Below are 27,782 nucleotides of genomic sequence, written 5' to 3' on the forward strand. Positions count from 1 at the left end.
TGACTGCAAAGTCACTGCTGACTTTATGATGTTTGATTTCATGATGTAAAGCACTTGTTGCTGAAATATTCTATACAAATAAACTACCACAAACAAGGAAAGCTGGTATAACAATAAAAAATCCTTGAACCCTTGATTGCAGAGAATTGTACTATCAGCAACTATTTTTGCGTGATTGATTTCCTCTAAAAGTAATCAGTTATTGTCCGATGCTTTCATGCTTATGTTTATTTCCTTTCTGTTTTCCCTTTGATGTTCTGTAAAGCGTGCTGCGTTGCCTTGTCTGTGAGTAGTGCAGCATAAATAAGTTGTTTTGCCTAATATCTGCCTCATTCTATCTCTTTGGTAGTTTTAGTAGTTTAGCTTTACTTTTTCTGGTTTCTTCACTTTCTCTAATAATGGAAGTTTTCTGAATACACATTTATTTTTATTTGTCATACAGTTACTGCACCTCCTTGTTCCGTCTTTGTGTTCTTCTAGCTGCTGCTGCATATCCTCATTACAGGAAATTAAGTGTAAGTTGATGACAGAGCTTCTGCATAAATGGTGGGATTCTTGGTTACTATGCAGACTGGTTCTCAGCAGGCCATGAGTTGCCTCCTCAGCATGGGGTAGCCTCTGTGCCATGGCTGCAGTGTGAGTGCAGATCTTCTGGCAAAACCTGTTAGCTGATCTGATTCCTGAGTTCCTGCATATGAGATCAATGACGGCAGTTTAATGTTTCTCCAGCTTTTGTTTTTGCCTTGGATTTGATGTAGGCTGGAAGCTGAATTGACTGGGTGAACAGCTAAACAGAAGATGCAGGGAAAGTCGGGAGATGGCAAGATTTAAATAAAAAAAGTTGAAGTGATGAAATTCAGGTCATTGTATTAGTCCTCCACAGGAAAAAAGTTCTTCAGTATGAGAATCTAAAGCACCTCAAAGCGAAAGCAACAGGAAAGCTGACGAGATAATAAGGAGAATATTGGTAGAGTATGAACAGAGACTCAGATGCTGTCAGAGTTATGAGAGGGAATAATGTCTTTTCTGTTATTAAACATTGACTCAGTAAATAATAAGGAATGCACTGAATCTCTATGTGGCTCTGTGTGTAAAGTTGCACACATTTAGCTTTCCATAAAACAATAAGTGAAGCTATATATAGCAACCTGGTCATTGCCTTTCTATGCAATTCCGCTCGACTCTCATCTCCCTTCACTGTTCCATCTGGGATTTCTTCCATTGAAGTGGATTTCTCTGGTCATTTTTTTTTCCTTTTTCTTTGGACTGGGTCAATCGGTGAACAGAAGAAGTCATAAACAATGACATCAATTTTCTGCTCCATTTTAGAACTGTAGTCTGCATGTAGTTTTAGCAATGGCAGAGGAGGAAGTCAGAGAAACTGTTCAGTCCATGTTGGTCACACTTCCAAAATATTGAATGAACATTAACAGCCGCCGCGATTGGATTGACTCATCTTTCTTTGCACTGGAGTAGATTTTTTTACAGCACAGGAAACTTCTAATAAGCTTAGCGTCGAACTGGTGCATTACATCCGTCACAAACAAACGGTAGTCCACGCCTCTAGCAAGCTATCATTTCTCATGGTGTGAAAACGGGGAAATATGTGTTTTGTTTTTTTTGTTAACAAAAAAGTCAACACAGTGCAGATGTTTTGGTTGCCAGTAAGGGATTAGCCTTAAAAAGATTAGGAGGGTTTTGCATACCCCATCTTGGAGATAACAGAAGAAAGTAATGCATGGAGTTCAGACTCTGTAAGGCAGGGGTGTCCAAACTTTTTGCAAAGAGGGCCAGATTTGATAAAGTCAAGATGCCCGGGGCCAATAGTTTGTTCGGACATTTTTTAACTACAAAAGTGTCATGCACTTATAAAACAATTTTCATTGTTACAATTATCTTTATTTTTCAAATGACAAAAAAACCAAATATAAGCCAGTCAGGCAGATGAGAACAACTCTAAAAACACAAATTCTGCTTTTGAAATACCTTAAATTTACATGAGTTTAAAAATATCTTTGCCTCAAGAACATTTTAAACAGGTGTTATAAGTAATGCAAAGTTGTCTGTTATTATTAAATCTTAAAACAAGTGAATTTTGCTCTTGTCATTTACAATATCTTTCAGAAAGTAATAGTTTTCATCTACAGGTTCATAACCAAATCTTACTCAAGAGTTTAATAAAAATAAGTGCCATAAATCCAAGTGCATAAATGTTCTTTTGACTTTTCACTGTTGATAGTGACAGACGTTACCGTTCAAAATACTCAGTTTTATGTCCTCAACTCTCAGTGCCACACTGTTACGTGCCAGGCAAACATTCGCAAATTCTTGCTTCTTCTCAGGGCAAAATGTTCTCCACCATTTTCAAAACACAGTTTTGATAAATGTATCTTCAGTAAAAGGTTTGCCATGTTTAGCTATTAACATTAACATCGTAGCTTGCTTTGGTGGTATTTTCTTTTGACTCAGGCCCAAAAAAATCGCTGTTGTGATGCCAGTGCAGCTTGGAGCTGCTTCAGTTTTTCAGCACGGTCACTCCCTGTTAGCTTGTTGTATGTGTTAGCATGTTTAGTCTGGTAGTGTCTCTTTACGTCAAAATCCTTAAACAAGGCAACCGTCTCATTACAAATTAGACAAGCACAATTGCCTTGATTTTCAGAAAAGAAGTATTGTAATTCCCATCTCTCTTGAAAGCGGCGGCCCTCACTGTTAACTTGTTTTCTTTGCAGTGGCCATGGCAGAAATGAGTGGAGAGGGGTTTGCTGCACGGAGGCAGAGACTGATAGTATTAAAGTGGTGCTGCCACCATTTGGTGAAAGGAGGAATTACAGTTTCAAGTTTTATGATTTATTTATTCTGTTTCACAGTGCAGGCGGGCCATAAATAATACATTATAAGACCGAAGCTGCGGGCCGTATGAAATCTGACCGCGGGCCGTGATTGGCCCCCGGGCCGGACTTTGGACATGCCTGCTGTAAGGTGATTACAACACACAGATGTTTTACTGTCACCAGTAACATTAACATTTAGAATCATGGAAACAATTAGATATAAAAGTTATACCTTATTGTCTATTTCTGCAAAACAAGACTACAATGCCATACATGCATGACAAATTAATGACATTTTTAATTCTTGTTGCCAGTAAAAATATTTTTGAAGCAGACAAAGCAAACCTGAATAGCTTTGATTGATGTTCAATAAATCAGACTAAACATTTCCTGTTTCATGTAATAATAAACTCCACCTCTGTCCATCTTAATGTTTGTATTTTTGTTACTGATGTGTTACATTGCTAATCATTCATTTTCTGCATTGTAATTATATGTTGTGAGTCTTCCTGTATTCAGTGGTTGTTAATTATGCACAACAGGGGAAGCACTAACAGTGGTAGACGCAGCTGTACAGTAGGACAGAATTTTGCTGTTTTGTTGAAATAAACCTGAAATGATTGGGGAGTTGAAATGTTCAAACTGTCTTTAATATTTTAATTAGAGGCTTGGGCAATTAGCAGTGCGTGTGTGTGTGTGTGTGTGTGCGCGGGCGTGTGTGTTTTAATATTGGTTGATGTATTCTATCAGAGGTGGAAGATTTCCAGATTGTTCCATAACAGATACAGATTTTAACAAAAAAAAAAAAGACCAAACAAAATTTGTTGAGCCTTTTGGTCTTGCTGGTGCTTTTGCCCCTCTTGCACGCAAAGTACTCGGTATTATATTGTCTTCTTCTAAAGTTGCTTATCAAAGTTTAAGACTGAGCCTAAAGGAGCAGTTAATTTTTCTGATGAAAATGCATCAGAAAAAAAGCTGACGGTTAGATTGGATGGACATAAACTCATTCATTTATGCACCTCTAACAATAACACCTCCTATTCAGAGTTGATAGAAAAAACAATAAACTAACGTGTTGTTCAGTTAGGTTACGTAATGATGACAAAGCCATCATGGTGTGAGATTAAAGAAAACTAATAATAATAAATAAAAAACAAGAGTTCGTAGTAATACCTGAGATTTAAAACATTGAATATGATCTGTATGAACATGCATCCATCTTGCATCACATCACACAACATGCATCTTCATGCCATTAAATTAGATGATGAACAAAATTTTGATTTTGTCACCTGATCTTAGTGACAGGTGAAGTTTTAATGATCACACTCATTAACTGAGTTAGACTTTAACTCATCTTTTTATTATGATTGCTTTAAACAGAAGTCTTTTTCATTTATTTTTACCAGCTCGGCCTTTTTATCTTTACGCAGCTGTTTCCATCTGACCATCATGTTTATCTTGTTATCTTGTCTTTTTCTCTGTACTTTGAGTGGTCAATTAGAAACATTGCAAATTAGCATATTAAATGCATAGTTTTTAACGACGACTGTTAATTTACAGCCACGCTTTTTGTTTGCCCCCTTACTGTCCTCCTCCTTTTCCTCCACTGTCTTTCATCTTCCTCTGCTTTGCTCTCTCTCTAATTCTCCAGCACTCCTGCTAAGTGCACTTTGAATGTAGATCAATACATGGTTACTGGTGACTGCTGATGGCTCAGCACAAAGCAAACAGCATGGCAGCAGCAGTGTGGTCAGATTTATTTATTTATCTGTGTTGCAGGAAAATGTCTGTTTTGGCAGACTGCTCAAAGAATTCCAATGGAGAACCACCTCAGGTCAAATAAAAGGACACGCTGCCTCTAATCCTCTAGTGTACTGAGTCCAGTCCACTTCTGAGTATGAACAAAGCTCTGCTGCCAGACTTCAAAGACTGCATTAAACACAAAGGGCAAAAGTAAGCTTTCATTCTTAGATTTGTTCCATACATATTAGTACTTCTGTGACTGATCAAATGTCAGAAGTGAGCATATGAACAAGGAATAATAAGCGTGTTCTGTGAGGTTAGATGCACACAACATGGCAACTTGTTGGGGTAGCTCTGTTACATCCATTTTAAAAACTTTTCTTGCTCGTTTTTGTGGTCAAAAATAATTTTTTTAATGATTCTTCTTGAGGTCTTGGATGCTGTACAGTGTTATGCATTTCACTGAGACAAAGTGGCAGGATCATGTCCCTGACCATGTCTCTGCCAAGTCTTTACACCATGCATGGCGACTGGCTTGAGTAGTTGTCCTCTAATTGGAAGATTTAATTTCCGTTATTTTGTATATGTGTTTATACTTGGAAAAGTCTATCTAGATGTGAAGGTAGACTGTAGGAGTTAATGCTGCAAGTCAATGACTACATGCATTCTGCTGGGTTTTCTTAGAAAAAATAAAAAATTTAACCAATTGTTTGACTAATAGGAACAATTTGGAAGGAATCTATTAACTTTGTATTTGTCTATACGACTAATTAACTTTTTTTTGTAAAGTGCCTTAAGACAATATTTTATTAATGAACTGAAGCTAAATTAAATGAAAAATCTTCTAAAATTCTTGGAACACAGCATTCTTTTGTGTGCAGACAGACACAAATGCTAAATTATTGATATGGTCTTTGCTGGACATTTAGAAATGTTTCATGTCTATTTGAGAAAGTCAGTGACTTATCAGCTCTTGGACTATGTTACCAACGGTAGCATAAATAGCCCTGCATGGACTGATTAGCTTGCAAGGAGCCATGTAGCTCTCTGTTTGACTTTTCTCTTTTTCTATGCTCTATTTTCACATCATTATGATTTAGCACGTATAGTTGTCCATTTACTAATGTCATTTTAGAGATGGATTCTGGATGTAGGAACTGCAGCTAGAATGATTTTTGTGTCAGTAGATTAGAGTTTTTGGCATTCTTTTTATAAACAGATGTGTTTTTTAAAAGTTGTCGCCGACGGTAGCAGCATGGTTTGCAGCACTGAGATTTTGATCCAGACGTTCGATGGGAAGTCCCACCTAAAGCTGGTTAGACATTTCACTTGTTGCTGTTTTGTTGTTGCCACCTTTCTTATTTAAAAGAGAAGATAGTTTGGTTTTAATGACTTATAAATCTAATTGCATGTTTTTCAGTTTTCTCATTTTATCTAGTTTTGCATCTCATTGTAATGAGAAGGATTTCTCCGTTAAGTGAGATACTTCTTTTTAATTTCATTCCAAGCTCTGCCAGTTAAAGCTGCAGTATGTAACTTTTGAAAATATATGTTTTTTTTACATATTTGGTAAAGCTGTCATCATGTTGTGAGAGTTTATGAGACAGATAATCTGTGAAAAGCTCAATCTCCTCCCTGATGCACTGCTCCCCACCAAAAACAGCCAATGAGAGGCAGGAGGCAGGTGTTAGCGCTGTCAATCAATTTTATGTACTCACTTCTGAATGTGTTACTGGCAGAGAAAAACTCACTGCTACAAGAAAATCGTTTCAGGCATTAGTGGCGATGCTAACTAGCCCTAGCATTCACAATAGGCTATGCTAACAGCAGTGTAGCAGAGAGTATGTGTGGATGAACAGAGGGTAACTGACGGTGCTGAGACCACCTGTGATGGGACCTGATGTTCCACAACATCCTCCTCATTTCCTGAATGCGCCAGCATGCCTGGCATAGACAACATGACAGAAAACAGTGACTTCAGGTTCAGTCTTTTATTTAGAAGCACCAGAGTTGAAAGTCTCAGCAAAATTATATTGCATAATAATTATTTTTACATAAGTGTATTATAGGTGTGAAGTTTGAAATGTTATGTTATGATAGTCCTAATGTTTACTTTGAATCAGAAGTAGCAAAGCAAACAGTGTCTGGAATTACTGATGACGTTTGTTTGTCACATGTGATGGATTTCAAGTGCAGGAGTTAGACGCTCGGGCAGCATGTGTGATACTGGGTCAAGTTCTGCTCCTTTGTTGTTTCTCACAATTTAGCTGTTTTCTAGATGGAAGCAGCAGTTTTTTTTCTTTCTTCTTTGCTGTTCATGGTTTAAAAACAGCCTGAGAATGTATATTTAGCTTACTGCCGTCAGCTGTCGAGGATCTTATGAGGTGAAAGCTCTGTATAATGCAATGAGTAGTCATATGCTCTAATTCTTGAGAAGCAAAAACAGACCTTCCAGCTTTGTAGAAATCTTTTAATGCATCGTCGATGGCAGTTTATTATTAGCTGCCTAATGGCTGAAAATGAAGCAGAAAGGTCAAAATCCCGAGGAGGACTTTGTTGAAGTTTGATCCAAAATGGCCACCTCCGTATGCAATTTAGGACATGAATTAATAAACCTCTGCAGCACTTTGCTTTGCTGCTAGGGCCTAACAAGAATGTGATATTTTCTGTTTTTACCTGCTCAACAAAGGGTAGCAAACAAACTAATATGATTTTGGAGAAAATTGAGACAATGCTCTTGTTTAAAGAAAGGCTTGTTTAACCTTTTTATTGTAGATAAGCCATTTAGTTTCTTCTCAGAAACAAAGATGGTAAATGAGTCACTCTTTCTTTAGAACCATTTAATTTGAGCCAATTTCAATTAATGGATGCACAAGTTTGCTTTTGAGCAAATGAGAGAATGACTCAGTTAACAGTATAAGTGTATTTGTATAAGTATATTTGATGAAGAATAGAAAGAATTGTATTCTTTGTATACAATCCTTTGTATTATTTTCTCTTTTAGAGAAAAGAGACAAAATGATATAATTTAAGGTAGTTTTGATAAGTGTAATTTATTTATTTTTTTGATCAAATAAAACAGAATAAGGCAAGCATAACAATGAAGTCAGTTTGACATGAGAAATAAAGAAACAAATGGCTCAGAAGAAGCAAGAAGCATGATGGGATATGTCTGTGTGTGTTTCTGTGGGACTGAATGCTTTCAACTGAAACAAGCTTTGAAGGTGACCTTTTGAGGTGAAGGCTTATGCTTTTCTACACATGCTTATAAACAGTTTGAATACAGTATTCTAGAAAACATCTTAACCAGAACCTGACAAGCTACCTCAGAAATGTAACAGGTGTTGGAATAAAGGTTTAGCCCTATAATTTGTGCAGTATGTGTAGTTCAATCTTTTTTTTCTCTCCGTTGAATAAGGTTCATGTTGGACGTGTTTCTAAATGCATGGTGAGTGTGCAGCGTAGCTGATTACTGTAATACCTCTTCTCAGAAATTAGGACATTTCACTGACAGTGTAATGTAATTATCTGTGAAGAAATAAGTGATTTTGGTCCTGTTGTAATTTTTGAGGTGGTTCAGTACATAACAGGTGTACTGCATGGACAATGACTCCGCCTCAGTTTCAGGCTGCAGCCACACCGGCTCTGTTAAGTCCACTTTAATCCAACTCTAGTTCATTTGTCCAGAATGTCCTGTTTGTTAGGGAAGGTGTGAATGGGCAATAGAACTCTGATGCAGACCAAAAAAATTAACTCTGGTCTGCCTAGAGACCTACAGTAGGTCCTAGTTCGGTTGAAGTGAATCTGGTGCAGGTCAAAATCATATGTAAATCCAAGCAGACCGACTTGGCTGTGGTTCACTCCAAAAGCAGGAAGTGGACTGCAGCCCAGGAATTCTGGGTAAATACAACTAAAACAAATGCACAACTCTAGCGCAAGCAGGACCACTCTATTTTAACCACTAAAATCTTACACCACTCCACTGTTTAAATTTTATAAAGAAGGAAGTTGTTTAGTGATGATGGAGGTAAACAAGTTTTGTTAGTTTGACAGTGTAGTGTGGAAGAGAACCACAGCAGCTGGAACTGGAACAAATGTTGTAATTTTGATCCCAATAGAACTGAGTGTTCTGGACTGTCAGGCATGAAAACACTGCGATCAGTTTCTCCTGTATCCGTTTATAATCCCACATTGCATCCATCTTCTGTTGCCATAAAGCAGTGGTGTCAAACTCCAGTCCTCAAGGGCCGCTGTTCTGCAGTTTTTAGATGTTCCACAGGTACAAAACACTGGAATGAAGTGGCTTAATTACCTCCTCCTTGTGTAGATACATTTTCCAGAGCCTTGCTAATGACCTAATTATTCTATTCAGCAGCAGTGGTGCAGCAGAGGCACATCTAAAAGTTGCAGGACAGCGGCAGGACACTGGAGTTTGACACCTGTGCCATAAAGGATCTGCTGGCACCCTTCCATCAGGACTCTTGTTAATCTGAATACATATTGGTCTTATTATTCCCTTGCTGCTGGTTTTTAATGTAAAGTGCTCCTCAGGCTTTGGAGAACATGAACCTTTCCTCACCAATGTGAGACAAGACAAGTTGAAGGAAGACATTTGATAGGAATCCAGATAATTGTCAGCTTGCTCTGCTTAATGATAACATTCAGATTACATGTGGGGTGCTTGTTGTGGATCAAGGAGAGAAAGAGAAACTGCAACATATGTGGGGAAAAAAGGAAAGTAAGATGGCAGAACAGAACAGCACTTTCTCTGCTTCTCACTGCAGTGCTCTTATGTAAACGAATGTTCATACGAGACCATTCAAGTGTACAGTAGATGAACGAGCAAGAACTTGAGAACAAATCTAGAAATGAGGAAGAAAAATCTAATGAGAAGAATGTAGAGAACAGAGTGCAGTCTGAGTGGAGTGGGACTGATGAGGACTGAAGGGGACTTGTGGGAACACTGGACTAGGATACACATGCACAATTTGTGATATGCAGCTTTGTGATATGCAGCCTTTTATTTGTGTGGGCATTTAAACTCGGAATGATCTATTAAACAGATATATTAGAAGTTATGGAATATATCCATCCAGCCATTATCGAGACCCACTGGTCAGTGCAGGGTCATTTAGAGACACCAACAACCTGCACAGTCATGTTTCTTACCTGTGGCAGAAAGAACCCACAGATGCTGAGGAGAACATGCAATCTCCATGCAGAAACACCCTGCCCTCCTGACCTGACCTCATGTAGGGACTTCTTTATCAGCTGTTTTAAGAGAAAGTAAACCCATACATGCCTATCCCTAGTGGGGTGCTGGTGCCTATCTCCAGAGGTCATCGGGTGAGAGGCGGGGTCACCCTGGACAGGTCACCAGTCTGACCTGTCCAGGGTCAGACTGTTGACAATTTAGAGAGATTGTTCTCTAAATTCAACCATGTTTTTGAACTGTGGGAGGAAACCAGAGTGCCTGGAGAGAACTCACACACGTTCAGGGAGAACATCCAAACTCCCAAACTGGGACTCAAAGTCAAGACCTTATCGCTGCAAGGCAAGGCTGCCGGGGTCCAAGCACCAAAATCTTATTTCATTTGTATAAAATAAACTTTCTAATTGCAGATTTTTCTTTGTGTTAGTGTGCCAGGTTGAAAATCCAGTAAGCCAGATAAAGTACTAAAAACCAGCTTAGATAAAATGAAATGGTCTCCAGGAGTTTGTTCCACTAAAAGGAGTGCAGATTTTCATGTCCTGCTTTGAAAAACACAAAAAAGTAGGATAAAGTTTTTCCCCACTGCTGTGACCCCTTAACAGTTATAGCAGCAACCCATATACCATGAGTTGTGCAGGTGAGCGTGTGTGTGTTTGTGAGAGAGGAAGAGCACTACTTTCAGAGAGTTTGAATAATGGGCTCTGTGCAGCATCTCATTCATCATTGTTGATGTGGACTACTGCTGCTCAGGCAACCTATTTCTGGAAGACCTACCTATGGCATAGAACCAACGTATGCTTACAGGCTCCTGCTGCACTGCTGTATGCTGCAGCGGTCCCAGAGGCTGCCTTTGGCCTTTCAAAGACATCAGAGAAGTCTGGAAAGTCCAACTTCATAAGATGTCCCATATATGACAGTAAGAGGAGCAGAAACAGCTTCAGAACTCAAAGTTCCCATTATTACACCAGACTTTATTTCTATGGTGTGTATCAACACACTTCATAGTGTGTTAATATTATTCTCAATCAGAAGAAAAACATGTTGGTAAAAAAACAAACAAACTATACTTTTAACCTAAATCTGTCTGAAGAAAAATAGTGTTGAGCAAAATTGTTGTTCACATAAAGTGTTGTGGGAATCTAGAGGTGCCCAGTGGGGCAGTTGTTAGCAGTGTTTTTCTCTGTGAAGTTTGAATGTATAATAATGTTTTGATAAGTTTATCACAGTGCAAAGCTCTTTGTTTGAACTGAGTAGTAAATGCTCCTGCATTTCTCAATCATCCATCACTAACGAAGAAAAGTTGAGCTGCAACAAGCTACAGTGTTCTGCTTGATTGATGATTGCTTGCTGGAAATATGCCGTGTTAAATTTCAGCTGCTACCTTATTGATTATGTTTTGTAATATGTCAAGAAGCAAGCAAATGGCATATCCCTGACTCTGATTACTAGATGGCTGTTGTCTGAAAAAATTCATTTGATGGGAAAAGGGAAAGAAAGAACTTGTATGTATTACTTGTATGATTCCTTCAGTTTCCTTTTGCGTCTATCAGACCAAACTGACATTTTAAAACTTGAATGCATGAACACCAGCATTCTTTCTTCAGTCATTATCTTTGATGGAAAATTTTCAGGGTAGACTTGACAAGAATTAAATTGACTAACTCTGTTTTTGGTCTTGGTTGTTTGTTAAAAGTTCTTAAACCCTTTCAACATCTTAACAGTCATGGAATCATTGTAGTCAGAGGAGGAAGACACACAGCAATAGTAAATATGGGTGGAATGTAACTCTTGGGTTTTGGTGTTGTGAGTGAGTGCTAAGTGTAAACTGTGTATCAATCTCTCTTTTGCATGTGTATAATGGTCAATGAACTCAAATCACATGAGAAGCAGGTAGACCGTCCATCAGAATGGAATGACATTGTAAAGGTTCCAAATACACAGCTTCTGCTACTGGGGAAGACTGTGGTCTTGTTTTTTAGTGAATATGGAAATGAAAGCATCAAAAGTTTTTACTTTTTATTTTACTATATTTTCTTGAAGTAAGAACTTGAGAACTTGCATATTGTACAACTGCCCCTCTGCTTTGGGTTTGCCAGTTAGATGCTGGAGAGTCCTACAGCAACTTACAACATTAGGATCTTCATATAAAAATGAATTTAATTGTATTTTAAGTAAATCTTTTAAGCAAATGGGTTAAGGTTCAGAATAGATTGATGGGTTTCAATTGCATGATGTCAATAAATGTATTGATACATCATTTCCTGTTGCTATTGATCAGGGCTTCATAAAGGATTACTAATCTCGCTGAACAGTCAAAGACGCTACGGTTGTTCAACTCTGATCTCAGTGATTTGACTTAAATCCCACATAGATGCCATTTAAACAACAACAGGCTGCTTCTTGTCTCACCCCTCCATTCCTTCATTCACTCCTGATTACCAGACCCAACATGAGTCTGGCTCAGTAAGGCCAGCAGTAGTTTGCCGATGTAATTACAGAGACATGTGGCTGGATCCCAGGCCTGCATATGAGTGTTTATTTGATGTATTTCTGGTGTCATAGAAATGTTGGCACAAACTGTTCACTTAATCCTTCCAACCCCACAGGGAACCGTTAGAGTGGTCAGACTGTGGTCAGCTGAGCAGGAGGCTGGCAGAACTTAAATGTTGATTTATTGAGAAAAAGAACCATTACTAATTCAGTGTTAATGTGATATAAATTTAATAGTAATCCTAACAAAGAACCAATTTTTACTGATGCATCCAAAACAATTTTTTTTTTTTTTTAATTGCCCTGCAAGGGGTCTTTTTGTGGGCTCTAGTGTCCCTTTTTCAAAGTAGGCTGACAGGAAAGGGGGAAGGAGAGAGGGGAGACATGCGGTAAACGTCTTCGGGTCCGGGAGTCGAACCCGCGACAGCCGCATCGAGGCTAAGTTGGATCTGAATGTGGGTCGCGCTAACCCCTCCGCCACCATGGCACACCCCCAAAACAAGTTTAAGCTAAATTGAAATAATTACCAAAAATAAATATAAAAATCATCATGTTACCGTAAATTACAAGAAAGAGCAAGTAAAACCAACTGTTACTTAGATTTTTGTCTGTTTGTTTAACTTTCAGATATTTCATTATACAAATTCTACACCGTTTTGATTACTAATGGAAAGACGGGTGATTAGGAGAAAATCAACAAACTTCAATGCATGTTTATGACTGTTGCATACTTATTGGCCTGTTGATGTGATCTACATGGCATTCCAAATATAATCAATACTTTTTGCTGCAGATCTCTACCATGTTTTAAAGTTATAAAACGAGGGCCATCTGTTTATTTGGTCCTTGCACTAACATGCATCCAGAGTGATCCAGTGAAATCAAATAGAGCTGAACACAGGTGTGAATAAACTTAGGACTGCTTTCTCTACAGCCTGAGGGGCTTGTAGCTGCACTAACATGGCAGTCTGAAACCAGTTCATTGGGACACTGACATGATGTCATGTGCTTCAAGCCACAAAAAGCTAAATAAAAGTTTCAGCAAAAATCCACACTGCTGTCAGCTAATAAGATAAGATAAGATTTATTTGTCATTGTCATCAACAGATTACGAGATTGAGATTTGCTCGACTCGAGTTAAGATGCAGGTTATGTGTTTATACATAATATACAAAGATAAAGAAATGAATAGTACAAAATGAGAAATAAATAGACATCAGAAGATGGTTGCAGCGCCTGGAGGTGTCGCAACAGAATTTACATTTTTAACAAAGTGGTGTCAAGAGCAGAAGTTCTTATGCCTTTGAATTTAGTGCCATGATTGCCATCGGGTAAAAACTGTTTTTTAGGCGATTTGTCCTGGTTTTTATTGCTCTGTATCTCTTGCCTGATGGCAGCAGCTGGAAGAGACCATGGCCAGGGTGTGAAGAGTCATTTAAAATGTCCAAAACTTTCTTGTGGAGCCTGGAAGTGTAAATCTGTTCCATAGTGGGGAGGGGGCAGCCTATGGTTCTCTCTGCTGCCCTAACAACCCTCTGGAGCGCCTTCTTGTCCGCAGATGTGCTGCTGCCGTACCAGACACACAGACCGTACGTGAGCACACTCTCTATGGAGCAGTGATAGAAGGCCTGCAGCAGGTCTGAGGGGAGACGGTTCTTCTTGAGTATTCTCAGAAAGTACAGTCTCTGCTGTGCCTTCTTCAACAGCTCCTTGGTGTTGGTCCTCCAGGTTAGTTTGTCCTCCAACTCCATGCCCAGAAACCTGAACACTGGGACCCTCTCCACACAGGTCCCACTGATGGTGAGAGGCTGGATGTCCGTTTTGTTCTTCCTGAAGTTGATCACCAGCTCCTTTGTTTTGGAGATGTTGAGGAGCAGGTTATTGACTTTGCACCACTCTGACAGCCGCTGCACCTCATCCCTGTACTCCAGCTCCCCCTTCCCGCCTGAGATGAGACCAACAACAGTCGTGTCATCTGCAAACTTTATGATCTTGTTGCTGAGGTGGTTGGAGACACAGTCATGAGTGTAGAGGGTGTAGAGAAGTGGGCTGAGCACCCAACCCTGTGGCGATCCGGTCTTCAGGCTCAGAGCAGTGGATGGGGCCCAGTCTGACCCTCTGGGAGCGACCTGTTAGGAAGTCCAGGATCCAACTGCAGGTGGCTGATGGGAGCCCAAGGTTTGCTAGCTTGGACACCAGACGTTGGGGAAGTATGGTATTAAATGCTGAGCTGAAGTCCACAAAGAGCATTCTGACGTAGCTCCCCTGCTTCTCTAAGTGGGTCAGGGCAGCATGAAGTGCAGTGGATACAGCGTCCTCTGTGAACCTCTTTGCTTTGTAGGCAAATTGGAGAGGGTCCCGCTCAGCAGGCAGGCCAGCGAGGATGTGACTCCGCACCAGTCTCTCGAAGCACTTCATGATGATCGGTGTGAGTGCCACTGGACGGTAGTCGTTCAGGGTGTTGATGTTGGTTCTTTTCGGCAGGGGGACAATGGTAGAGGACTTTAGGCAGGGAGGGACAGTGGCTTGAGACAGGGACTGGTTAAAAATCTTTGTGAAGATTCCAGCCAGTTGGTCTGCACAGTCTTTAAGCACCCGTCCCGACACACCGTCAGGTCCCGCAGCCTTCCTTGGGTTCACCTTCCTCATCACCTGCCTCACCTCACTCTCCTCTACTGTGAGAGCAGAGCTGCTGTGGACAGGCAGCTGTGATGGAGCTGTGGTAGGTGTCGCCTCAAAGCGGGCAAAGAAGATATTCATCTCCTCTGCCAGGGAAGTGGTTCCCTCCGTGCATGGCTGGTTGCTGGATCTGTAGTTTGTAATGTGCTGGACACCCTGCCACACCTGCCTGGTGTTGTTGCTCCTGAGCTGCTTCTCTATTCTCCCTCTGTATGATGCCTTAGCTTGGCAGATGCCTCTTCTCAGGTTGGCTCTGGCAGAACTGTAGAGTGCTTTGTCCCCAGACCTGAAAGCAGCGTTCCTGGCTTTCAAGAGGCCCCGGATCTCCTTAGTCATCCAGGGTTTCCTATTCGGATAGATCCTCATGAGTCTGTTCCTGGTGACCTTGTCCGTGCAGAACCTGATGTAGTCCAAGACTGCTGAGGTGTAGTTCTCCAGGTCCTGATGTGCAAAAACCTCCCAGTCAGTTCTCTGGAAGCAGTCCTGTAGTTGGTGAGAGGCATCCTCAGGCCAGATGGTGACAGTCCGGGTTGTACTGGGGACACGTTTCCGCAGGGGGGTGTAAGCAGGGATCAGTAGCAGGGACACGTGATCAGACTGGCCAAGGTGTGCTAAGGGTTTAGCCCTGTATGCTTGTCTGATGTTTGTGTACAACTTGTCCAGAGTTTTATCACCCCTGGTTGTGCACTTTACGTATTGATGGAATTTGGGGAGGACTGATTTCAGATCAGCATGATTAAAGTCCCCAGAGACGATGTGAACAGCCTCGGGGTTCTTGTTCTGGTTGTTGCCGATAGTATCATGCAGGAGTCCCACGGCCGAGCTAGCGTTAGCATCCGGTGGTATGTAAACCGCAGTGAGTAGAATGGCGTTAAACTCACGTGGGAGGTATCGGGTCTGCATTTAATTGTGATGAACTCCACGCCGGGAGAACAGTGGCTAACAACTACTGTGGAGTTCGTACACCAGCTGTTATTTACATAAACGCATAGTCCACCTCCTCTTTTCTTACCAGAGCTGCTGATCGGTCCTGTCGATGTGCTGTGTAGCCTGATAGCTCGATCTCCGGGTCCGGTATGGTTGGATTTAACCACTTCTCCGTGATCAACAGAATGCAGCATTCCCGGATGAGGTTGTCAGTTGCAATCCACAGCTTCCATTCGTCCAGTTTGTTAGCGAGAGCCTCACGTTGGAGAGTATTAAAAATGAGGATCATTATATGCTAGCTTTGGACAAAACGTTTGGCTCTTTTCCTCTTTAATCTTGCCCGGGATCTTCCGAGTCCTTGGCGAGTGACGCTCTCCGTGCAGCGACGTGCAGCGACCGCGTGCTGGTAAAACGAAACAACGACAAAGCGTGTTGACGTCACAGATCACAGAGTTTAATCTCATACAAAGCAATGAACAACAAAGCTGCAGAGGAACAGAGATATGCATTTTTCATAAGAATTAAGACACACAAGGGAAGACAAACGAACACATAAGACAGACAAAGGCGCCCACGTGGAGAAAAGATGGTAAAAAAACCTCTCTTGGCTTGCTGACTTGTACTTTTTTAATGAAAGAGGTGTTTCCCTATTTAATATATGCAGTCAAGGCGTTCCGTTCTTTGACCAATCAGAAACTCCCTCAACACCCAGAGATCCTGGGACTCCCCCTATCTCAGCTCCGATGTCTGGCTTTTATCTAAGTCAAAGGGCGGACGACTTCGTCCTGGGCCGCGCCAGGTACGGGGAGAGGCGCCAAAGAGTCTGTAACTCCTATCAGAGTGTAAATTTTATAGCTTTGTGTCTGTCAGCGGGGGAGGAAAAAAGGCCCTGCTTTGGCCTGCTTCTTCAGCTGAATTCCCAAATGTTCAACAGAAAACTATTCCAAATTAAAGTGTTGGCTATACCTTTACACATGTCGTGGATTAGCTATATTAAGCACCAAACAATAATTATTTTCTTTACAGTTCCCCCTTTTGAGGTCTTCAAAAAGACCTCAATAAAAATTGATTAAGCCTTCTAATGCAGAACCAAAACTATGTATTAAAAAAATAAAACAAAACAAAAAATAGAAAACAAAAGGTTGACGTAGCCTAATTATATACAGTTCCCCCTTTTCAAACAAAACCCAAGGGTAAAAACGACTCATCCTTACAGAAATATAAAATCATAAAACAAAAACACAGGATAAACAAAACCCAAAGTGCACAATGAAAAATGAAAAAATAAAACAGGGACATACATAGTAAAATTAGTAAGAAATGCTCTGCAACTTAAAAGACAACATTCACCACCCAAGTACAACCTGTCAAATGAGAAAGACACAAAATTACAATCTGTTGCTCGTCTTTTTCTGTTTTTTTTTTTGTTTTTTTAAATGTCCATCGACAGTCTCTCAAAAAATATGAAGTCTTCGTCAAGAAATGTTCAAAAATTGCGCGCAAAAAACGAAACGAAAGTCCTTTCCAGAGTTCTCAACGAACGAAAAACACGCAATAAAGATTAATGTCGATGATGATCCTCTTGTAGCCTGATCTTCTTCGACTGGAAACCTCAAGAAACGACCTGTCACAGGTCATTAAACAGACATTTTGTGTTCAACATGAATTTCATTAGCCTCAGAAACACAATTACCACATTCTTTAATATCATCTTCATTACAGTCAGCATAATCAAACGATGGTTTCACCTAAAAATAAATTTGTTTTGTTATTTTCCATCCAGGGAAATTATTTTAATCCTTTTTATCAAAGAACGCAGACTTTGAAGGAGACCACATCCGCAGGGCACCAGGAAACCAGCTGCAAAACTATAATGACAAAACAGAGATCAGATTTATCCAAAGGCATCATTCATTTGTGTAATTCAACACAAACATCTTCAATTCACTTTGTGTTCAAGTGAATCCTCCAACGCTCGTGGCTCTGTGGCTGTTATCTTCGAAATAAGTGTGAAGCCGCTTCTCCAAGCAGCCCCACCCCCGCCTCGCATGACACAGCTTGTATGACAGAGTCCAGAGTCCTGGAGCTCCGAGCTCCAGGGCAGTCTGTGTGTAAAACCATGAGCAACACATCACGTGAAACCTTATCTCCTACTCTGTCCAGTTCTGTTCATCAAATGGTGGATGTGATCCCTTCAATTTACGTTTCTATTATAATATACTATAGCTCCTAACCGATGGAAAACACCAAAACCCTGTAATCATTTGCTTCAAAAGACATGTTTCCAAAGTAACGTTTTGCCAGAATATCAAACAAATGCAGATCTTTTCTTAAAGCAATCTTGTAAAAATAGGATCAAACAAACGAAACAAAACAAACACAAAAACTTAAAAATGTAGTTGTAAAGCTTACATTTACCATCAAAATGAATAACAATGTGAATTAAACAGTCCAGTTTAAATTACTTTCATAGAACAAACTAGATCTTATTGGTTATCTGTGTAAATCATTTTACATGCGTTCCTTAAACAAAATTCAAAAGTTAGACTTGGAGAAATTATAATGAAACAAATCCAGACATTTTCAAAATACACCAATTGTACCTAGGCTTATACTTGTCGTCGAATTTAAAGTTTTATTCAAAATCGTTTTAAATGGATGTAAATCAAAACAAAAATCAAGTTTAGAAAAAAATCATTATAATCCCACCTGTGTACGTTTCCTGATTAATGATAACTTTAATCAATGACAGATTCTTCAAAACATTTCTTAAAACATTCATGCTCCATTAAATTAATGCTCTGAAAATGGCTGACACAATAATATTTTAATTTCTATAATTATTTTCCCAAGTTAATTAACCAAAATATGCTCCATTATCACTATAAATTTATCTATTGTATCAACATACCTTAGCCCATTGTCAGAAAATCTTTTAATGGAGAACAACTCAAATCCATTTAAAATAAGCACATATCAGACATATTCTTCAAAAGTTTTGTTTAAGTAATATAAGTGTTTCAGTAATCTAATTAAGTAATATAAAAATAACCCATAACATATTCTCCCTCTGTATGATACATTACTGGCTGATGTATCATCAGTACCTAATATGTTAACTAACGATGTTGATTAAACAGGGTCATTATTTTACTGAGAAATTCTACCCAATACCGCCCCGTCCTAACAGGCAAACTGTCAAAACAAACAGAACAATTTATTGTAGCATGCTTTAAACCTTCAAGATTATTATGTTCAAAAAACATTTCACATTACAGTTTCAAAACTCAGTATTCAATTTAACTCTCATGATTATCAAATAATTCGTTGTAGAAACTTCTCAAAAATTTTCAGCAGTGTTTGACAAAACGTGTTTACCAATTAAAAACTCAGTGAAGGTTATGCATAAACCAGGCAGAGAGACGTTGAAAAAGGAAAAAAAAAAAAAAATTCAAAATATATTCTTAAGAAAATCCAAAAATGATAAATTTTGACAAATACTGGTCAGAATATTACCAAATCAACAAATGAAAGAAATTAAACTGAAGACTGAATTTCCCCCTCCCCCTTTCGAACGGGTCAAGAGGAAACTGGTAACTCAAAAGAAAGAAATTAATTTGGTAGATTTAACAAAATATAAAGAACTGACACAAATAGCCAAATAAAAAATCAGACTAATGTAAAGAAATGTAAAGATTAAAATCCTAAATTACTCACTACTTAATATATAAAGTAATATGAAAGGAAAACAGAAAATCATTACCAAGAGTGTCTGTGTGTGACAGGCGACTCAGTGTTTCGATGCTACAAACTTATATTTTACATTTTCCAGGAGGTAGTTTAAACGATGGGAGAGAAAATTATTTGCCTTACAGTTGTTTGTTCTTTTCTGCTGAGCTGCTGTGAGCAGAGGTTGCTTTGTACTTAAAATTAGTGATATACAAAAAGGTTTCACATGTTAATTAGTTGAATCTAGTGGGGGTAGAAATTACAGCACAGCTGTAGCTTGTTCTCCCGTGCTGAACTTCTGTGAATGGGGGTTGAAACTCCTCCCTGAGCTCCATTATTCTCATATCTTAAATAAACATACTTGTCGCTTCTTCTTGTTTTGTTCTATGTATTTATTTTACTTAATTTTCTTATTTTATTTTATTCGAAGCCCTCTCGTCTGTCTATAGGCAGTATTGAATCATCTCGTATTACAGTTTAATATTGATTCTCTACAATAGTTCCATATAATCTTTTTTATTTATTAACCAATAAGTTATTTCAAACTTAATGTTATCCTTCAACAACAAATCTTGTAAATTTTAGCAAACTTTTCTATATTTAACCAATTTCTATTTAACAAGAGAGTGACTTCTAATTTATCCTGTCTAATTATCCGTAAGTCCTGTAGATTTAACAATATTTTATCTATCTTAAAGTTTTGGTCTGTTTGAAAAAGACTGATTGTGAAAATATCTAGAGTCAGTTGTATATTGCAGTTTGTTGTTATCTGAACAATTACCTCTTACAGTTAGAGCCTGTTTCTCTAAAAATCTTCGTTTTTTTTTTTTTATCCTCAACTCATGAAAAAAATCCTATTTTACTCATTGTATGTTATTCCATTTTCCTACTACCTTCACAGCCTTAGAAGGAATAATTAACATTATATCCACTATTCAGTTCTCAAGTCTATATAAATTTTTATTTAATTTATTTCATAGCTGTACCTAATCAGTTATGTATTTATCTATTTATCCATTCAGCATATTTATGTATTTAACTATTAATTTGCCAAGACAGCATTTCTAGAATCCTCTGTGACCTAATTTTCTTGGCTTATTCTTTCTTTCGTTATTTATTTATTCATTTATTTAACCGTAGAACCCATATTGTAATTTCAATTTGTTCAGATAATGTATTTTATCAAGATTCTATCCTTTAATCACCTTCCAAACTGTACACTGCAGGTCACAGTTACTGCTGTTATTGTTTAATTTTAAGTAGTTAGTTCAATTTAACACAGAGGATGTTTGTAAAAACTAGAAATTTTGCACCATCAAACAGCACTGAGAAAAATTCAGTAGTTATATGACATAAAATACCAAATGGTATTTTATCTCCAATCACACACTCTGTCAAACCAACATGAATTATAACACAAACAAAAACACACAACACATTACAGAAAACACAAAACACACACATCTGGCCAGGTTTTATAGTCAGTCAAAATTTCATCAGTCCCCAAGTGTCAGTCTGTGGTCATTATTCTATCAAATTTTACTGTAATTTATATCAATTTTACTAAAGTTTATATGAAATTTACTGAAGCTTCAGAAATTGTCCAATGTTTTATTAACATATTTTCATGTGTCAATTTAATTAATTTTAAAATCCAATCGTCAGGAACCTTTTAATTCCCCGTGCACGTTTAAAAAGAGAGACATCTCAAAGTTATGTAAAAATCAAACCACAACCAATAATTTTGTTTTCTGGTACCAGTTTTATTTACTTATCTCTTATTTTATTTATTTATTTATTTTTAAACTAAACGACCACGTGTTCGCCATCGTTCTACTTTCCCCGTTAAGACTCTTCAACGAACCCCTAGCGTATAGCACGTGTCGCAACTCAGTGTCCATAATAACTTCACAATAAAACGCAGCAAAATCAATGCAAATTCACACACACAGCGCTATCCAAACAACTTAACACTCTGCTGAAACACACAGCCAGCCCGAACTCGTGCACGCGCACACACACGGACACGCAGACACACATACGCACACACAAAACTCTGAGGAGAAACAGCGCACTTCCACGGCAGCCGGCACACAAAGCAGCACACACAGAGAGAACACAAACACGTTTTCAGACAAACGTAACAGACAGACGGGGAAAAATAAAATGCCGGCCAAAAAATAAAAAATGCACCATATCAAAGCCTACCGCAGGCCGTTTATAAAGTCTACCGCAGACTATTTGTCAAAGCTTCCCGCAAGCTATTTTTAAAGTGTGCCAAACACTAATACTTGATTCCTTAACAGTCTACCTCAGACTATTGTCAAAGCTTCCCGCAAGCCATTTTTTAAAGTGTCCCACACACTGAATAAACCTACCCCAGGTTATTTCAAAATACACAATTCCTAAATTTCTTTCTTTAAGGAGCACAGCCATGGGTCTCCAGGGAAAAAGACATAAACTTAAGAAAACCCAGCTTTTACAACTGAGGGAGCGCAAAATCCTCAGTCTGAACCCGCTACGGTCCGCTGTACATGCGTATTTCCATACAGTGTACCACACACTCAAAGCCTACCGCAGGCTATCGTTAAATTCCAATTATAACTAACAACAGACTATTTTAAGAGCAAAACTATCCACCCTTGCAGCTCCGAAACTCCGCGTGGCTGCGCACAACAAAAGAGTAATTAAAAAACGTCTTACCGCACCAGCCGGACGGATCGATCAGGGAGAGACCGCCACCCGCCAAGATTCCAGAACCGGACGAAGCCCCCAAATATTAAAAAATGAGGATCATTATATGCTAGCTTTGGACAAAACGTTTGGCTCTTTTCCTCTTTAATCTTGCCCGGGATCTTCCGAGTCCTTGGCGAGTGACGCTCTCCGTGCAGCGACGTGCAGCGACCGCGTGCTGGTAAAACGAAACAACGACAAAGCGTGTTGACGTCACAGATCACAGAGTTTAATCTCATACAAAGCAATGAACAACAAAGCTGCAGAGGAACAGAGATATGCATTTTTCATAAGAATTAAGACACACAAGGGAAGACAAACGAACACATAAGACAGACAAAGGCGCCCACGTGGAGAAAAGATGGTAAAAAAACCTCTCTTGGCTTGCTGACTTGTACTTTTTTAATGAAAGAGGTGTTTCCCTATTTAATATATGCAGTCAAGGCGTTCCGTTCTTTGACCAATCAGAAACTCCCTCAACACCCAGAGATCCTGGGACTCCCCCTATCTCAGCTCCGATGTCTGGCTTTTATCTAAGTCAAAGGGCGGACGACTTCGTCCTGGGCCGCGCCAGGTACGGGGAGAGGCGCCAAAGAGTCTGTAACTCCTATCAGAGTGTAAATTTTATAGCTTTGTGTCTGTCAGCGGGGGAGGAAAAAAGGCCCTGCTTTGGCCTGCTTCTTCAGCTGAATTCCCAAATGTTCAACAGAAAACTATTCCAAATTAAAGTGTTGGCTATACCTTTACACATGTCGTGGATTAGCTATATTAAGCACCAAACAATAATTATTTTCTTTACAAGAGAAAAATGCTTGGTAGTGGCCTGAGCCTGAGCTCGCCTCGCTAACACGTCTTTTGTTTACGATCTCTGCGCCGTCGCCCTGTCGTAGATACTGGGATTGTAATCCAGGGAGAGCCCGGTGTCCGTGCAATATCGACCGGAATGTTGTTGTGGACACGGAAAAGCTCCTGTGACAGACTTCCCCCGATTGCTTGACCAATGGCCAGTAAATGTTGTCGGTTGTAGGTGTTTTTAACCGAGCAAAGTGGAAAAGACCAACTTCGAGTCGGTGAGCACAGAGCCGCTGCGTCTACGCACGCCGCCATCTTGAGTAAGAAAATTACTCTTGAAAATTAAACAACTGCGTAGTTTTAAATACTTAAAAAGAAGGATTAAAAAAATTTTTTATTTAAGATTGAATTGCTGGAATTCTGAGCAAAAGAAGGGTGTTCTCTCAAAACTCTGGATTTCATTGACCAGTGAATATCAGGACACTAACAGGGTGAGTGATTTTCTTTTCTTTGTCCTGTGGTTTAATTTGAACACTTTTGGAGCTCAAACTGGTGGTGGTTACTCACTGCATTATGAAATCTCACATGCAAAGCACAAAGTCTCTGTAGGCATGAAGCAAATCCTGTGCTCTAATAGTGTGATGAAGGCTACACAGATTCCTCTGGGATGCTCAGAAATGTTGCCGGTGGAATTTAAAATGTCTTTGTCATTTGAGTCAGTTTTTCCAAGGATCTTTTTTTTTTAATTAGACTTTGTACGTTATTAAAAGATCACATCTAGGAGCAATAAGTAAACAAATAAAACAGAGCTCTGTAAGAATCAGGTTGTTCTGTCTAGGTAATACACAGTACTGCCTTTTATAGCCATAAACCAGGAAAATGACAAGTGGTGAATAATGAGAACATAATGGAACACTATTTGGAAACAAACACATAACTTGCCAACAAAATTGTCAGACTCCCTCTGTTCATGTCCTTTGTTTTAAATAACACCCAACTAATCGCTTAGAGTTTACCTAAGTTGTTTTACAGATTTATAAGACAACTTATGACTTATAAGTTGTCTTATAACTTATAAGTCACTTATGACTTATAAATTGTCTTATAAGACACCAGGAATTTCTATAAACTAAAAATTCCTGGTATCAAGAAGGAAAACAAGATTGTTTTACTCTATTCTATCCAGCAATCAAGCCCCCTAGTATTTAAAGAGAAAGTATATTGTAAAATCAACTTTTTTGAGCTTTACATCATATTATTCCCTCATCAAAAACATACCTAGGGTGTTGCCTTGATTCTTTCATGCATGTTTGACAATTTTTTTAAATCTCCCGTAGCAACCATTTACCTGTGCAAAACTCCTGGGAGGACTGGGCACCGCCTTCAAGGATGAAGCTTGGAGCTGCAGAATTGTTGTATTGTGTTTCTGACACACCCATAAATCTGACACACAAACATCCGCAAACAGTGATGGATGACAAGGCTGCCTTTCATTTTATAATTACATTTTTACTAATGATTTTACTAATTTGTATCTAAGAGTCTGACTGGGTTCAGCCTAACCTAGCCCTAACAACCATTCCCCCCCAACCCTGTCCAGACCCCATAGGACCGATGGGTGCAACATAGATTCATGTATTGGAATATAAATTGCTTCCTAAAAATATTCCCCTTTTTCAGGACTAAACAGTTTGGAAACCAAAAATGTTGCTATGTTGACAACTTTTATTTAAATTTTTATTTTTTTACTTTTATTCTTATATCCTGTTTTTTGCCTGTTTGTATCTTATACAAAATTAGATTTAGTGTTTAAATGATTCATGGACATGAAGAAATGTTTTATCCACTAAATCTTTAGTAGAATCAGACACTGCTGCAGGTGGTTTCTAAACTCATACATCTATGTGAAATGTGAAATTTGTACATGAGGATCTGAGCTGCTAGCTTTCCCTCAGTGGGTGATGTCATTCAGAGGTTCCCTCCGTCAGCTCCTCTCTCTCTCCATAGAAGGCAGGAATGCAATCTCCTGCTGACAGGCACTAGACATCTTCAAGCAGGGAAAACGTTTTGTTTGTGTCAGCCTTCATAAATGTCACTAAAGCACGATTCCACTTAATGATAGTCATGGAGACGTAGCAGCAGCCTCTCAGTGTCTTGTGTGTGGGTGTGGGCGGAGGGATTGCATCTGCCAGGCCAAAGTGTCATTACAGCATTACAACAGCCTCCGTCAAGCCCTACATGGTTGTGTGTGTGATGGTATTCCCTCTGCCCACACACTTAGATCATTTAAACAGAGCATGAATTCGGGCAGAATATTATAATTCCAATGTTTCTATTATATTTAGTTGTTTCCACTTTTCTACTTAGATTGGCCTTAGTAAATGATACTGGGGCTTGTACTAACCACTGGTTCTGTCAGCTGCTTCCAGAGACAAACTGAGTGATTCACCAGGACCCAACTCTTCTGTTTGAACCCGCCACCCTGATTAATGCTCACACTACACAGCTGAATGTGCAGATTTGTTGTTAAATCTTCAATTAGCATTGTTTTCTGACGTGAGGGGATATAGAGAGCCGCTTCATAAATATTCTTTTGAATATCTAATTAATAAATAGTAGTCTTGGTAGCACTTCTTAATAACTACATCTTATTTAGCCCCATTTAACCTTTAATAAATAGTTAATTAATCTCGAAAATATCATTAAATAAGGATGATTTATACTTTATAAGCTATAAATGAACACATTTATTATTTTACTCATAATAAAAATGATTATTACCCAGTGTTTATTCATGCTCAATAACTTATAAATGAACTATTCTATATACTGGGTGTATATGTCTGTAAATTCTTGAATAAATGTACTTTACCAACATGTGTTAGATGTATTAATGGCTGTATACTAATCCTGCAGTGTAGTTCTAGAAGTTAGTTAAGTCTGTGAACCCTTCTATAGTGAAGTCTATTCATGCTTTTATTAACGTAGACAAAACTCTGAATGGCTACAAGTTCCTTCCAAAGTCCAGCCAGGAGACAGTTACAGTAATTTGATGTCTGACAAGAATATGACTGGATAAAATATTGTGTAATCAACTGAACAGTGCTATTATTATAGTCATTGGAGTCATACTTGTATTATTTGAAGCAAAAAAAGTTGATTTGGTAGTTTGTTGCAATTTAAATAAAAAGAGCCTGACCAAAACAGAATAAAAAAATTGAAATGATAAAGTCTTAAAGTAACTTTACAAAGTGTCATAAAATAAATCACCATTACAAAATAATAATAAAAAAAAACAATAAAATAAAAATAATCCTGAAATGAATGAATAAATCTGGAAATAAATGGATCATTTGTAAGTTGCTTTGGATAAAAGCCTCTGCCAGATACATAAACATAATTACCATTTTAATATTGGTTTTCTGTTGTGTTTTGGTTTCTAATAGATGTTTTAAGTGTTCTTAAACACACTGCAACACTTTCACTTCATTATTTAAACACACTTAAAAAAAAAAGTATTGCATCTGAAATATGACTCTAGCTCTTCCTGCTGACGCCAGCAGCCGGAGCATCCCAGTAAACCCACCACTGATTTACTCAGGGCATTCCATCTGAACCAGGAGGACACGATGGGACATATGAATGTAATAAATATGGATGCTTTCAAAGAAATGTGTGTGGATTTGGAAAGCAGTCCTACAGTAGCTTCACGGTACGCTGCTCTTTCAAGCACATGCACACAAAGGACTTATTCTGATGTGGAGCTTGAGCACTGCAGTGAGTGGGCGAACGAGGCAGCCCTTTGGTGAGAGAGCAAGAGTTGAGTGAGTGGGAGCAAAATAGAGAGAGGAAGAGAGAGGGAGGAGGAACAGCAATAGGTTAGATGGATTATGTAAAGGTTTACACACCTTGAACAGGTATCCAGAGAGATCTGGGCTCAGGTGTGTTTTGTGTGGTGATGAAGCATCTCTCAACAATGATGTCTCTGTAGTTCTAATAGCATTTCAGTGTGTACACTAATTTGATAAAATAGACATATTTCCTGTTAATGTCTCCAATATCATATATGAATATATGGCAATAATAATAATCAAGGTCAGAGATTAATTGGAGCTTTGTTAAAAAAATAATCTGTGTAGTTTTAACTGGACTCTGTCATGTCATCCTGTAAGCTGCAATAAATAGATCTTGTCAAATACGTTTTATGTAACATTTAGATGTATTTAATCATGCAACAGTTTATATTGTTATCTGAAACATATTTGATGTACATTTATGCACGTATTTGGTCAAGTATACTTCACCCTATGCATTATGTTTTTAATATTCATATTTTTATAAAGGAAAACTGTTTTATGTGATTCTTTTGTCAGTGTTCAGTAGGATGCTTCCAGAGAAACAATATTATGCAAGAGAGCATTTGCCTGCAGCCCTCCGTTAATCCTGCCTCCTCTGAGTGCAGGGAAATGAAATTCTTTGACAACTGTTAAGATGAAGCTCTGACAGTTTTAAAGACAATCTGAAACTGCATTTGTCTATAATTTCTCCTGTGAAGTGAACTACATTCACATGTTTCATAACGTTAATACTGGATATACACAACTCAGTTGTGCAGCATTTGCTGGTACTGTCCATTTTTTCAT

General features: G+C 38.7%; 1 protein-coding gene and 1 long non-coding RNA gene across 5 annotated transcripts in view; one reads left to right on the plus strand and one right to left on the minus strand.

Annotated features, from left to right (window-relative positions):
- The window catches only part of ryr2a (ryanodine receptor 2a (cardiac)), a 160,944-nt gene that overhangs the window by 2,994 nt on the left and 130,168 nt on the right, over window positions 1–27,782 (plus strand). The window lies entirely within an intron of this gene.
- LOC116727257 (uncharacterized) lies at window positions 113–6,532 on the minus strand. Its single transcript, XR_004340777.1, has 3 exons — window positions 6,140–6,532; window positions 2,537–2,539; window positions 113–123 (listed from the first exon to the last, which is right to left on the minus strand). It is a non-coding gene; the product is annotated as an uncharacterized LOC116727257 (long non-coding RNA).

The sequence above is a fragment of the Xiphophorus hellerii genome, chromosome 10 (assembly GCF_003331165.1).
Source record: "Xiphophorus hellerii strain 12219 chromosome 10, Xiphophorus_hellerii-4.1, whole genome shotgun sequence".
In the NCBI taxonomy this organism is placed as follows: domain Eukaryota; kingdom Metazoa; phylum Chordata; class Actinopteri; order Cyprinodontiformes; family Poeciliidae; genus Xiphophorus; species Xiphophorus hellerii.